We start from the raw sequence: 13,966 nt of genomic DNA, 5'->3' as shown, positions 1-13,966 counted from the left end.
CAGGGCTCTACCACTTAATTCATGCCTCCAATTCTGATGTTTTGCTGGTTAGATGAGAGACTCACAGACTTTTCTGCACCAGCAATCCTCAAATCTCAGCCTCCTGAGCAGGTAAAATTACAGGGTTGAGCCACCAGTGCCTAACTTCAGCAGGATTTCTAATTCAGACTGTTGGCCCATCCACCCTGGGTGTACCAGAGCCACCTCAGTGCAGTATGTCCAAGACTAAAGGATTTAGTCTCCCCATTTATAGTCATTCTTTTATATCTTCTACAGATAGTGGTGCTACCATCCTGTTATTCAAAACAGAAACCTGGGGCAATTATTTTTTGTTTCTCCCTCTAACCTGTTTCCTATATCCTTCCAGTGTCCTATTCTTAGAAGTTCTACCCCCTCACTCTCTTCACACTGCCCCTGCCCCTCTCCCAGTCTAATCAATATGCCAGGTGGCAAGTCTGTTGCAAAGTTTCATCTCACCTGGACCACTTTAATCCTCTAAGGCCTTTGTTTCTAACCTTACATCTCTATACATCCTGAACTCAACTGCACTAGAATTAAATAATTTTTGGAATGCAAATTAGGCCCTCTTTACTCTCTGGTTTAAATGGTTTTAAGATCCCATGCTACACAGTACGACACAAATGCTTTATCTCGATATACTAGATCCTTATCACCAACTCAACTACCTGGATCTCTGTACTTTGTTTCAAAACCTGCTATGATGTGCTCGCTTCGGCAGCACATATACTAAAATTGGGACGATACAGAGAAGATTAGCATGGCCCCTGCGCCAGGATGACATGCAAATTCGTGAAGCGTTCCATATTTTTAGACCACACTAAAGCTACCAGCACGACTATGTTTATTGCAGCATTATTTACCATAGCTAAGACATGGAACCAACCCAGATGGCCCTCAGTAGATGAATGGATCAAGAAAATGTAGTATATATACACAATGGAATCCTATGCCTCCATCAGAAAGAATGACATCACCCCATTTGTTAGGAAATGGAAAGATGTGGAAAAAATTATATTAAGTGAAATAAGCCAGGCCCAAAGAAACATAGGTCCCATGGTTTCCCTTATTTGCAATAACTAGTATATGTCTGAGACAAGCAAAAATGGTCAGATAAGTTGATGTTAGGTGAAATGAACCCCAAGATAAGGACTCAAATGGTTTTTCTTTCTTGTTATTGTTTCTAACATATTTATAAGATTATTTCTTTGTTGCTTAGTATGTCCCTCCCCCACAGTATAACCCCTGTTTTCACTATATTTGATGTTGGTATAATTTGTGGGGGAGAAGGGAAAAAACAAATTGTTTAAATAGGGATACAGGTGGACTCATTGCAACAATGAGATGTACAAGTCGTTAGTTATGTTGAAAAACAAACTTTACAACTTTGGGGGAGGGAGGGGGCGTGGAGTAGGAGGGAGGGAAAAGGGGGAACAGAGGAGGAGGCAACAATGCTTGATAAGAAATGTACTCATTTCCTTGTTCATGTAATTGTAACCCTTCTGTAAGATATTTTCACAGTAATAATAATAATAACAAAACACACAAAAATCCTGCTATGATAGATTGAATTATGCCTTCCCCAGTTCTTAGTTTATATGTTCAAATCTCACCTTCAGTGTGATAATATCTGGAGATGAGAACTTTGGGTGGTGAGATCATAAGGATGTAGCCTTCATGACAGGTCTAATAAGGGCCTTTGTTGAAGGGTTAGAAGAGAAATCTCTCTGTGTGTCTCTCTGTGTGTCTCTCAATTTCTCTATCATACAAGGCCAGAGCAATAGGCTGGCTGTCCATAATCTAGGAGAGCACTTACCAAGGACTAGTGCAAACCCAGATCTTGAAACTTCCCAGCCCTTAGAAACTATGGCAAATCTATTTCTGTGTTCAAGCCACCCTGGTCTGCTGTTAGTTTTTTAATGGCAGCCTGGGGTAACTATGCTACCCTGTAACCTCCAACACTACCAGCACTATCAGCTTTTCGAAGGTTCTTTGGCCATTCTGTTTACTGATTAAAGAGAAATGAGCATGCTCTCTTCTAAGTCAGTGATTGTTACCTGCCTAATACTGATATTAGTTATTAGTAACAACTCCAAATAAGAGTATCAGAGATGGTACTCATCCCTTGCTTGATGATGTGAGTCTTGTAGAGAGGACTAGAGCTCCTCTCTGGGCGGCAGGTGAATGTCAGATTTGCTTCACCTGCCTCTGCATCTCAGGCCCCAGGCTAGCGGGCCAGCTGCTCCCTGGGATAATCTCTTCCTGTGATAGACACTCTAGGATGTCTACCACATATCTATAGCCTCTCATAGGCCACAGCAAGTCCCATGGCTGAGCCCCACATGGGTGAGTTTGGGAGTTTCACCCCGAGAGAAGAACTGAATCTAGATTTGGGAAACATCAGATAATTTGTACCATTACTCAAGATCTGGAACATATTTTTTTATTCCACTGTAACTTTTTTTTTTTGTATTTTTACGAATCTTTCTCCCCTAAACTTTGCCTCTGGGGGTAGTGTTATGTTTTATACTTTTTTACCTGGTCAGGACTTAGTAGAGGTGCTAGATGGGTAAATAAATTAATTACTCAGTGATCCAAGACTAGAATACAGGGCAATGATTATGTTGTCCTTTACTCAGAGACTCAGTGACAACTTCACAGGCTAAGGAATTCAGAGCACTATCCTTGTTTAACACAAGTACTAAGAGCTAATGGGTTCCATTATTGATTTGGAATCATGCTTGAAAGAGGGCTAGGCTTAAAACAGCCTGTAATGGTTTCTTTTACTTTTCGTGTATGTATATGTCCTGCTACTAGGGCTTGAACTCAAGGGCTTTGTGCTCTTGCTTTGCATGTTCACCCAAGTCTGGTGCTGTACCATTTGAGCCACACCTCTACTGCTGGCTTTTTACTTGTTAATTAGAGGTAAGAGTATCAAGGACCTTTCTTTCTGGGCTGGCTTCATACTGTGATCCTCATATCTCAGCCTCCTGAGTAGCTAGGATAATAGGTTACAGCCATGGACACCTAGCAGTCTGTAATATTTTGATTATGTTAATCTTAAATTTTCTTGGATTTTAAATATAAAACTAATAGTTTTAGGGTTGGCTTTCTCATTTTTGAAAGATAAGAAATGTGCTCATTACCTTGTTCATGTAACTGTAACCCCTCTGTTCAGTATTTTCACAATGAAAACTTATTTTTTAAAAAAGATGTCATTGAGGAAAACTAATTAAATAGTTGTAAGTTGTGGATAGCCACAGAACTTCAAGAATGGACAGAGACAAAGACTGGCTTTTTCAGAATCCAGGGAGACCGCTGATCTCTATAAACTATGAATGTGTGCATATGTACACTTTTCTAGAAGGAGACTCTAGTTTCTCATTCCAAAAGTTTAAAGAACGTTATTGTACATAGAGAGGAGACAGAAAAAAACCACCATTTCTTTTTATTCCCAGATGATAATAACAATACTTTATTGGCCATTTACTTCTTACTTGTCATGCTTCTATGCATTTTTGCTGCTATTCTCATTTAGGTTTCAAGATAACACTGTTGCTGGGCAACAGTGGCTCACGCCTTTAATCCTAGCTACTTATGAGGCTGAGATCTGAGGATCATGGTTTAAAGCCAGCTCGAGCAGAAAAGTCCATGAGATGCTTATCCCCAGTAAATTACTCAGAAAACCAGAAGTGGCACTGTGGCTCAAGTGGTAGAGTGCTAACCTTGAGCTGCAGAGCTGAGGGACAGCACTCAGGCCCAGAGTTCAAGCCCCATGACTGACCAAAAAAATAAATAAGTAAGGATACCCATATTTAGAGAGGGTAAATATCCTAAGTTATCTCAAGTGTTATACCTAGCTAGTAACAGAGACAGATGCCCCGAAGCTGTCCTGTTAACCAGTTTTTCCTACAGTTGTCAACTTCCTTTTACTTTTTCTTTTTTGTTTCTTAATTATTTTGGTGAAAATTAGCTTTTAAATTTAGCTCCCAGGCAGTCAGTCAGAAGTTGGTCAGTGTTCATATTTTGGCAGAGCAACCCCATTTGCACAGCATAAATAGAACTGAAGATAGAGCCAGACATTTGTATGCATTTCTGTTATTGTGCAATCTTACTAATGCATTGGTCTCAGGTTCCAACTGGAAAAGTTGTGGTGTCTCACCTAATTGGCAGACACTTCCCAAGTCCTGTTCAACGATTAAGTTCTGCTCATTAGGTTAATGAAAAGCAAATTTGCAATGCTCCTGCTAATATAAGACATTCTAGTAGCAATAAATTTGTATCAAATTTATTTATTGGTTCTTGAGTAAGTAGTTGCAAATCTTCAGAAATAGCTCATATGAAATTCACTTGCTGAGTCTGACTTTGAAAATCTGTCCCATTTCTAGTCATCCTCTTTCAGAGAGATATTTAAATGAGGATATTAAATTGTAACAGATGTGATGCATGGTAGGCCATTATCATATGGGTTTATGGTCTCCCTGAACTTAAGGATAAATCAGTGAGTGACACTTTAGCCCAAGTGTCCAGCTTCTCTGAGCCTCTCTAAGTGGTTACTGTACATATTTGGCATTTACATTTGTGAAGTGCCTCAGTCTCAAATGTCACTGTAGACGCAGGCATACTTTATGATTGCTGCTTCAAAGGTGGAGAGACTCATATGACTGTAGGCAGCAGGGGGGCTAATCTGGATGCCTGTATCTTGAAGCATACACCACGGTCAGTCCTCTGACATTACTGTCCTCAGATGTTTGTTTGTTTGCTCCCTCACCCTTTCCTCATTAGTTTTTCACCTTTTATGCTTTCCAATTACACTCTACAAATACAACTCAAATGGTAGGAAGCAGCATGGAGCATCCTGCTTAAGAGTAGGGGCTCTGGCATCAAGCAGCCTGTATGTAGTGCAGTAAAGTGACCTTGGACAATTAACTCAAGTTCTCTGAATGTCATCTATAAAATGAAGTTAACTGGGCATCATTTGCAGAATTGTTATAAGGTTTTAAATTTAGCTAGAATGTATATATGCATATATATAAAATATATTCTACAGATATAATTTCTGTTTTTACAATAAAGCATTATGAAGCAGGATACAAAGGGAGGTTTCTTTCTTCATCACAGACTATACTTTATGGGACTTTCTATTAAAGGAGAAATTACTGAAGTTTGGAGCAACAAGGAATGTCTTCAGAGGGCTAAGGACCATTTCAGCCAGCAGCAAAGAACGACAGAATTTGGATAAGCAGACCAGTAAGATATGCTTCTCTGTGGCAGTATTACTTGTCTGAAAAATATTAATCTACCTTCATTAATTCCTTGCCCTTTGATTGTTGAGCTGGTGGTGGTGGTGTGTGTGCGTGTGTGCTTGCGTGCATGCGTGCGTGTGTGTGTGTGTGTGTGTGTGTGTGTGTGTGTGTGTGTGTGTGTGTGTGTATGTGTCCATACTAAGGCTTAAACTCAGATCTTTAAACTCTTGATTGGCTTTCTTGCTCAAGACTATCTCTCTACCACTTGAGCCATACCATCAGCCCAGGTTTATGCTCATTCATTGGAGACATGGAGTCTCTCAGGCTTTTCTTCCTCTGACTAGCTTCAAATTTAGATCCTTCAGATTTCAGTAGCATTATAAGCTTACTTACTATTTCTTACTTCTATTCCTTACTTCGGAATAGAATATAGAAGGGAGATTGGGTGATTTCTGGTATAAGATTAGAAATGTGATTTTTCAGTCAGTCTGTCATTCATCCATTCATCCATTCATACATATGTACTTACCTACCTACATCTATTGATTGATTACCTACCAGCCTGTCTGTCTATCTATCAGCCTTTAGATCCTGTATCTACCACTAAATTTGGGAGTAATTTGTTATTCAGCTGTAGTAACTGGAACTATGACCAAAGGCATTTGTAAACCAAATAAAATTTACAAATGAAATAACAAAACTACAAAATCAATAACATTCAGTTTAAATAAGTGTATTTATTTTTATGGATGTTTTAGGCAGGAGCCTAATTGATACAGATTTCATTATTAAGTTGGATGCTTTGGAACAAACTTTAGGCAGATTGACATGCACATTCTGTGTGGGAAAGGGACTCTCCACCGCACTGCACCATTCCATCCCAACCTCCAGTCAATCTGCTGTAACATGTACATAACATCCAGCCCTCAAACAGTGTTCATGTACCATCACTCCATTCTGTTCCTGCCCCTCTTCTTTCTATATCAGCCAACAGAAATGAAAGTCATTCATTGCTCAGGATTAATGGGCTCCTAGGTACACACACACAAACCCAGGCACTATCAACACTCCATTATAAGAGGTCATCTAGAGATCTCAGACTTCGTTAAACATTTATTTTCTGAGACAGGTGCCAGTGGCTCACACCTGTAAAGCTAGCTACTCAGGAGGCTGAGATCTGAGGGTAACAATTTGAGGCCAGCCCAATCAGGAAAGTCTGAGATTTTTATCTTAAATTAACCACCAAAAAGCTGGAAGTAGAGCTTTGGCTTAAGTGGCCAAGCATTAGCCTTGAGCACAAAAGCTCTGTATCAGTGCCCAGACCCTAAATTCAAGCCCCAGGACTGGAATCCCACCAAAAAAGATAGTTTTTAGATTAATATGAAAAAAATCGGAGGCAAAAATTAGAAACTCTTATAGGCTACTGTGGAACATGTGGAAGAGACCACGGGGCTTGGCTAGACTGGAAAGGCTGTGGTTCTAAGCACTAAGCTGAGCTGGACTGGGGTGAGTTCTGTTATATAAAATCTGAAAGCCAGAATCTAGAGTATGAACTATTAATGCACATCCATTATTGATTTCTGAGTGGAGGATCCACAAGATGAAAGCTCTCTTTCAAAATTCATCTCATCGTCATACATATATGAGTGAGATGAAGGTCAAGCTGGAGTCAGGGAGACAGGTAAAGGTCTATTCTACTAATCTCAACATTAAAAAATTATTTTTGAAACATCACACTGCACTCCATTAGGTATGTGTAATTAAGGGTGTCATTAAAATTAAATAAAACTTACAAAAGGAAACATCACTGTTGACCAAGTTTTCCTGAAACACGCGACACTGGTGGGCTCTTTGAGAAATACAGAATAGACTGTGAATTGGATTTAGTTTCAGGACTCAAGGATTTATGGGTATTCTTCCTTCTACTACAGCTTGTCATTGATAAATGACACAACCTTGGTCAAACTGCTCATGTCTGAGCTCCTCTGAGCCCTCATTTATCACAGAAGGGATATTGATATATACATCACACCCATGTTATAAATATTAAATATTAAACATATATTAAATCTTCATGCAGTGTTCATCGTTCACAGAATAAAATGAGTTTATACTCTTTAGAGAACACTTTAGTGTTAAATCAAACTTCCATGAAAACATTTAAACTGTCACCAAAAAAATAATGGGATTACTTTCTTTGTTGTATGAAGTAAACCATAGCAGATTAGTGGAAATTGCAAAACCGCAAAACAGAAAAGAACCCCTCAGATTTCCACAGGTACTAAATATCAGCTTTTACTTTACATAGGTTTTCCTAGTATTATGTATATAAATACATTACAATTCATAATCTAGATGTATTGTTGTGTTTTGCTTCTTCATGCAAACAGTATTTTTGTGTTAGTCTATGCTGTTTATAATTACAATTTCATAATAGTCTCTTCTTCCTTTCTTCCTCCCTCCCTCCTTCTCTCTCTACATCCCTTCCTCCCTCAAAAAAGGAGTTAGATTACAAAGCACCAAGAAAGGAATTATTGAAGCAAATAGAATTTTTTTAAAAAACATCATTTATGGAACTCCTTGTCTTTCAAAATTTAAGGGTATTAGAAAAGCCAAACTCTGGAGTAGAGTTGAAGATTCAGTCAGTACAGACAGGATCCCAAATCAGTAGATCCTTTCATTAAAATTCTTGATTACTAAAACTTGGTTTCCTTTGTCTTTGTGGCACAGGAGAAAGCAGGTCACTTTCTGAGTCCACTCTGGAGAGTGTTTTGAGAAGCATTACTGTGAGTGACAAGCAAGCAACGTGGGTATGAGGCTTACTGATTAAGTTAAGCAAGCAGTGATTGAATCAGCCCCGACAGACGTGTGCTTTAGAGTAAGCATGGACTTAGTCCCACAGTGATGTCAGACAAACAACAGTTTGAGAAAATCTTCACTCCCAGTCACATGAGGTAAAGCTCGTGGATTAATTGGTAGGTGGCTCTCCGACTTAAGAGTGACCAGAAGTCTATCTGCCTGCTTGCATTAATCCGTAGGGACAGCTGCCAGGACACAGTGCTTGCCCAGGGGAAGCCAATCCTTCAGAGAGCTGGTAAACAAGGTCACAGGTGCCAGCAAGCAAGTGCAGCCTGAGCAGTATCATCCTGTTCCTCCAAACATTTTTTTCTTTTTTTCTTTCTGTGCTGGTACTGGGGCTTGAATTCAGAGTCTTGCACTGTTGCTTGGCTTTTTCACTCAAGGCTGATTCCCTACTACTTATGTCATACCTTAACTTCTGGCTTTTTGCTGATTAACCTGTGATAAAAGTCCCACAGATTTGTTTGTCTGGGCTACCTTCAAACTGTGTTCCTCCTATCTCAGCCTCCTGGGTAGATAGGATTATAGGCACTAGGCACTGGCACCTACTTCAACATTTTCTTTCTGAACTGTTACATTCTTCAAGATTAAGAACCATGATTTTTCCTTACAACACCTGAATCTTTAGTAGATAGACTTAAGTCCCTGAATTGTGTCACGAGGACTGCCGAATTGCCACCCGAGAGTGGAAATGAAATCACGATGCAAGAAATTCTCTTCTGCACGCTACAGTCCCAGTATTTATTGAAGTGCTTTGTAAACAGTATGAATATTAACTTTGTCACTGTATGCCAAGCTTGACTTAGGTAATATTGAAACAGTGATGACAGTCCTTGCATGGCTGGGTTTAGTCAGGCGAATGATAAAAAGATTTCAGTTTTGTTCTTTGATTTTGATGGACATATATGGAAATATCTGCTTCCAAGAGAAGCAGAGAGGCATCACAATTCTCTAAACACATTACATCCTCAACCTTGGTTGACTTTAGAGTCCCCAACTTACAGAAAGCTAGGCCTTCCCCTATCATTGGACATTGCAGTGTGAATGGCGAGGAGGGACTTCTGGAATTTCAAATTGTGAAACAGAACCAAGGGTTATTGTTCTTCTACTATTGCAAAAAGAAAGGAAAAAAAAACCCGTAGCTGAGACCTGGATTAAAATACAATGAGTGTTCATTGCTACCACTATGTACTTTCTTGTTTAACTTCCTCATTATAATTCCTCATTATAATTGTATGATTGCTTGAGAAATTCTGCCTTTCCCTCCTAAGCTCTAGCTCCAAAAGCACAGTATAAATTGGTCAGCTACCACCTTTAATCTCTTTTATAGTAGGGGAGTCATTTAATTACCATGAAAATTCTGACTCCTTTTGGCTAAAGGCAAAGGTATGCTCAGCTCTTTGCTTTTTTGCCAAAGATGGAGGTGAAGTGTGAAACCTCCTTAGTTCAGAGAGGCTGTAGGGCCTCCAGAAAAAGCTCACAGAATAACTTAGATGAACATAGGAGAACTGAAGAGTCCTTAGCATTGCTTCATCTCATGTGTGAGAACAGACAAGTTGGTACTTGTATTGTAAGGTGAGAAAACAGAAGCCACATTTTGAGAGGTCAAATTTTGGAGTCTTTATTAAAAGGACAGTGACTACATGGTGGACTCCTATCTCAAAAACCAGCAGCCTACAAATACACTTAACACTGTTAGGAAACTGCGCCATGAAGGCCAGAGAGGAGAGAAAGAACAAAAATAATACCAGCAAACCAATTCAGCTCCAATGGAGAGCTGAAGTGGGCCCCCATGGTGACTGGAGAAGAGCCAGAAGACATGGGACAGGACATGAACATGGAGATCTGTGGCATCGTGTAGTGGCACTGGTCTGGGCCTAAATAGGGTCAGGCCAGTCAACAGGATCACAGGAAATTCTGTCTCAGACACTGGACTGACAGGTTTAGTAACCTATCAGCCAAGTGCCCGCCCCTGCCTCCAGGGATTCAGGCATGCCCATCACCTGGGTGGCAGAGGATTTACCTTCCCCCACCATGAATATAAGATGCCAGGCTCTACCATCCACTATGTGGCCAAGATGGCGCTGGCCAGACCCAAACTCCCTATTACACTTGTGCAAGATCTCAATCAGCATGTCAGTGGAAAAGCTGCATTTGGAATCAGGTCTCCTGAATAGCCTTGTTGGGGGAAGGGAAAGGATGAGCACTTTGAGGAAGCACAATGTGCATACTCTGCTTCTTCCTGAGCAGCTTTTGCTGAAATCTGTTCTGCAGGAGAGGCTTTGTGAATGGGATTATCACCATAGTGCACCACAACATACCAGTGCTTCTGGCTTCACTCACCTAATTTTTTTGGAAGGTTCTACTAACCTAGCAGAGCTTTTTGTTTTTTGTTTTTGTGCCAGTACTGACTGGGGCATAAACTCAGGGTCTCAAGCTGTCATTTGGCTTTTTTTGCTCAAGGCTGGTGTTCTACTACTTGAGCCACACCCTTACTTCTGGCTTTTTGTTAGTTTGAGGTAAAAGTCTGATGGATATGTCTGCCTGGGCTAACTTTGAAGTGTGATCTCAAATCTCAGCCTCCTGATTAGCTAGGATTACAGGGGTGAGTCACCAATACCTACCTTCTAACAGAGCTTGTTTAATATGCATTCTCCAATGAAGTTTCTAGTTCTTCGAAACAATTACATATCCCACCCTAAACAAAACATGGTTTTTAAGCCAGCACACCGCACTTCTAGAAATCACTTTTGCTCCTTTATCTCAACCCTTTAACTTGCAAAAGATCATTAGATCACCAGTGTTCTGAAATGTAGGAAGTCAAAACCTTTCTTTGCCTGACAATGAAGACATTTTTCTGGTTCACAAAAAAATTTTTTTATGATTGCTCTGAAATTGCTTTATCAGATTATTTATACAAATGCAGGTTTCTAGCTCCAATCTACTGGGAAACAGAAACAGTCAATACTTTTCTAAGTCCTTTGTAATGCCTGGAAATTATTCCATTTACCTCTTAAAACAACCAGGTTATACGTTCACTCCATTTTACAGATGCAGTAAATTCGTGGCTGGAGTCTTCGTTTGGTCACAAATTTAATAAGGAAATTTAAATCCAGAGTTTTCCTGATTTCAAAGCTAAATCCTAACCTATGAAGACTAAAATATTCCTCAAGCCATAGACTAAAATATTCCTCAAGCCATAAACATTTTCGCAAATACATTTTTTTAAATTTGGCTGAGGTACATAAAAAAATCACATTTCCCCACATCAATTAGAAGGCATTGTGCCTCACCCCTAATTTATCTAAGAAACAAGTACAGTAATTTATTTCAGAAAAACTGAGATTGTCACAAGCCTATGACAGATGGTAAGCCATACCAAGGCATCATGGGAGTAAGGCCCAGAGTCAAGAATGGGGTACCGCCCACACCTGCTCATTATTTACTCTGTTGTATGTGTTCTTTGCTAGGCACTGTAGCTACAGAGATGGGTAACACTGGGCTTTTTGTCCTGAAGAATTCAGAGTCTAGTAGGAATATGGATTGACAGGCTGGAATTTCAATTTAATATGACAAGCACTCAATTAGTCTGAGGCACTTGGAAGGTCCTTCAACAGTCATGTGTTAAAGGCTTACACCTCAGCCTGCAGCATTATGGGGATGTTGCAGAACCTTTACTTGTGTCTAATGGGAAGTTTAGGTCAATGAGAGTGCATTCAAGAGGGGATTGCAGGACCCTGGCATTTTCCTTTTTCTCTCCCTTCTTGGCCACCATGAAGTGAAGGCTTCCTCCACCCATGTTCTCATCATGACATATTACCTTACCACAGGACCCAAAACAACAAAGTTTCCAAGTGCAGACTGAACCTTCCCAAAATGTAAGCCAGATCACATCTTTGCTCTTGTTAAGTTGATAATCACAGTTATTTTGTTACACTAATGGAAATCTGACTAACAAATACACAGCACAATTCTCAAAGCATATTTTGAGCACAAAGAATCAGTAAGTCCAGTCTGTTAGCAGGAGATGGGCAGAGAAGATGGACCTTCTGAAGAGCCCTGAAACACAGGCAAGCCTGGAGAAAGAGGAAAGCTAGTTAGACAGAGAAAGTTGAGGGAATGGGTTGGGAAGGTCACCCTGGGCAGAGAAAAAGCTCAAAAGGTAGAGTACATGGTGGGGGATGGGGGTGGGGGGTGAAGAAAATTCAGAGCAGTAGAGATTGAAGTGTAGAATAGGAAGTCAGGAGGAAGTTGGTGAGCTCCAGAAGGCCTTATGTATTATGCTAAGGAATTTCAAGGTCATTGTAAACATTTGGAAAGTGTTTAAGAGTTTTCATTTCATAAGGGACATGATCTGATTTCCTCCTAGATCAATCACCCTGGTGGTGATCAGCTATTTCCTTTGTTACCTGTGATTCATATACATATGAGAGTTTCCAAATAGTGGTTCAAAGCAAATTATTATCACCTGGAGCTTGTTTTCTTCCTCTACTCAAGAAAGCATGTTAGAGTAAGCAAACAAGACATTAGAATAGGGATGTGGTAGAGTTATCCACCCCTGCTTTTTGCCCTGTTTTCATCTGTGTGTGTGTGTGTGTGTGTGTGTGTGTGTGTGTGTGTGTGTGTGTGTGTGTGTGTGTGTGTGTGTGTGTGTGTGTGTACTGGGTCTTAAACTCAGAGCCTGGGCACTGTCCCTTAGCTTTCTCGTTTAAGGGTGGAGCTCTACCATTTGGGCCACAGCTCCACTTCTGCCATTTTGGTGGCTAATTGGAGCCAAGAATCTTACTTTCCTGTCTGGGCTGGCTTCTAACAGAGATCTTCAGATCTAGCCTCCTGAGTAGCTAGGGTTAAAGGCATGAGCCAGGGCCTGGCTGTTTGTGTGTGTGTGTGTGTGTGTGTATGCTGGTCCTGGGGCTTGAACTAGGTGCTGTCCTTGAGCTTTTGTGCCCAAGGCTAGTGCGCTACCAGTTGAGCCACAGCTCCACTTCCTGTTTATTTGGGGGGAGAGGGAATGGTTATTTAAGACTCTCATGGACTTTCCTGTCCAGGACAGCTTTGAACTGTGATACTCAGTCTCCTGAGTAGTTCAGATTACAGGTGTAAGCACTGGTGCCTGATTGTATCCATATCTTTTATAAAGCCATTTTCCTCCTCCTTCCCATGCATGTGTAGGACCTATTTCACCTTTACCTTAATTCCTGACTTAATTCCTTTCTTTGGAAATTAGAATGGGGTAAAAGTGACTGTGTGCCACACCCAGACCTGAAGAACCATACATGCATCTGTTCTTTCTTCTGAGCCCCTAACTCTCCTCCATCACCAAGTTAGACTAGTCTGCTGCAGCACAAGAACCCCCCACCCCCCACACACACACCAGCCCCAGGTCAGCTCTGATGTCCAGATAGTCTCAGGCACAAGAGAGCCCAGTCTTACCATAGCAGACACAGAGAGTCAGTCAAGGACAGAAGCACCGGTCCAACCCTGTAACTAAATAAATGGTGGTTATTTCCAGCTGTTAAGTTTGAAGTGGTTGGTTATCTTGCAAAAATGAACTAGTACCTAGGATAATTGTAGCTGCTCTAATCTATCAGAGTAAATCATTTGCAATCCTTGACACTTTAACATTTATAAGTGACAAATTACTGGGAACACGGGATGTTACAACATAATGGCAAAAGCATGACAAAGGGCATTTCTAGAAGCATGCCCTTGAAAGGCCTCTGCTTTGGGCTCCCCCGTGAAGCAAACATGCCAATCCTTACTCCTTTGTAAGTACAACTAAACCCTTTGGCTGTTAGATATCAAGAAATGAGACTTTGAAAGGTAGAACAGGAATATAGACT

The 13,966-nt window shown here is 40.5% G+C and overlaps 1 non-coding gene across 1 annotated transcript; it reads left to right on the top strand.

Moving 5' to 3' along the window:
* The first annotated feature begins 723 nt into the window (after positions 1–723).
* On the top strand, positions 724–830 carry LOC122112241. Its single transcript, XR_006148136.1, has one exon. It is a non-coding gene; the product is annotated as a U6 spliceosomal RNA (small nuclear RNA).
* Positions 831–13,966: the final 13,136 nt, after the last annotated feature.

This window comes from Dipodomys spectabilis, unplaced genomic scaffold, assembly GCF_019054845.1.
Source record: "Dipodomys spectabilis isolate Male_0828 unplaced genomic scaffold, ASM1905484v1 ptg000092l, whole genome shotgun sequence".
Lineage (NCBI taxonomy): Eukaryota > Metazoa > Chordata > Mammalia > Rodentia > Heteromyidae > Dipodomys > Dipodomys spectabilis.
Note: the sequence above shows the minus strand (reverse complement) of the source record. Positions and strands in the feature narration are given on the sequence as shown.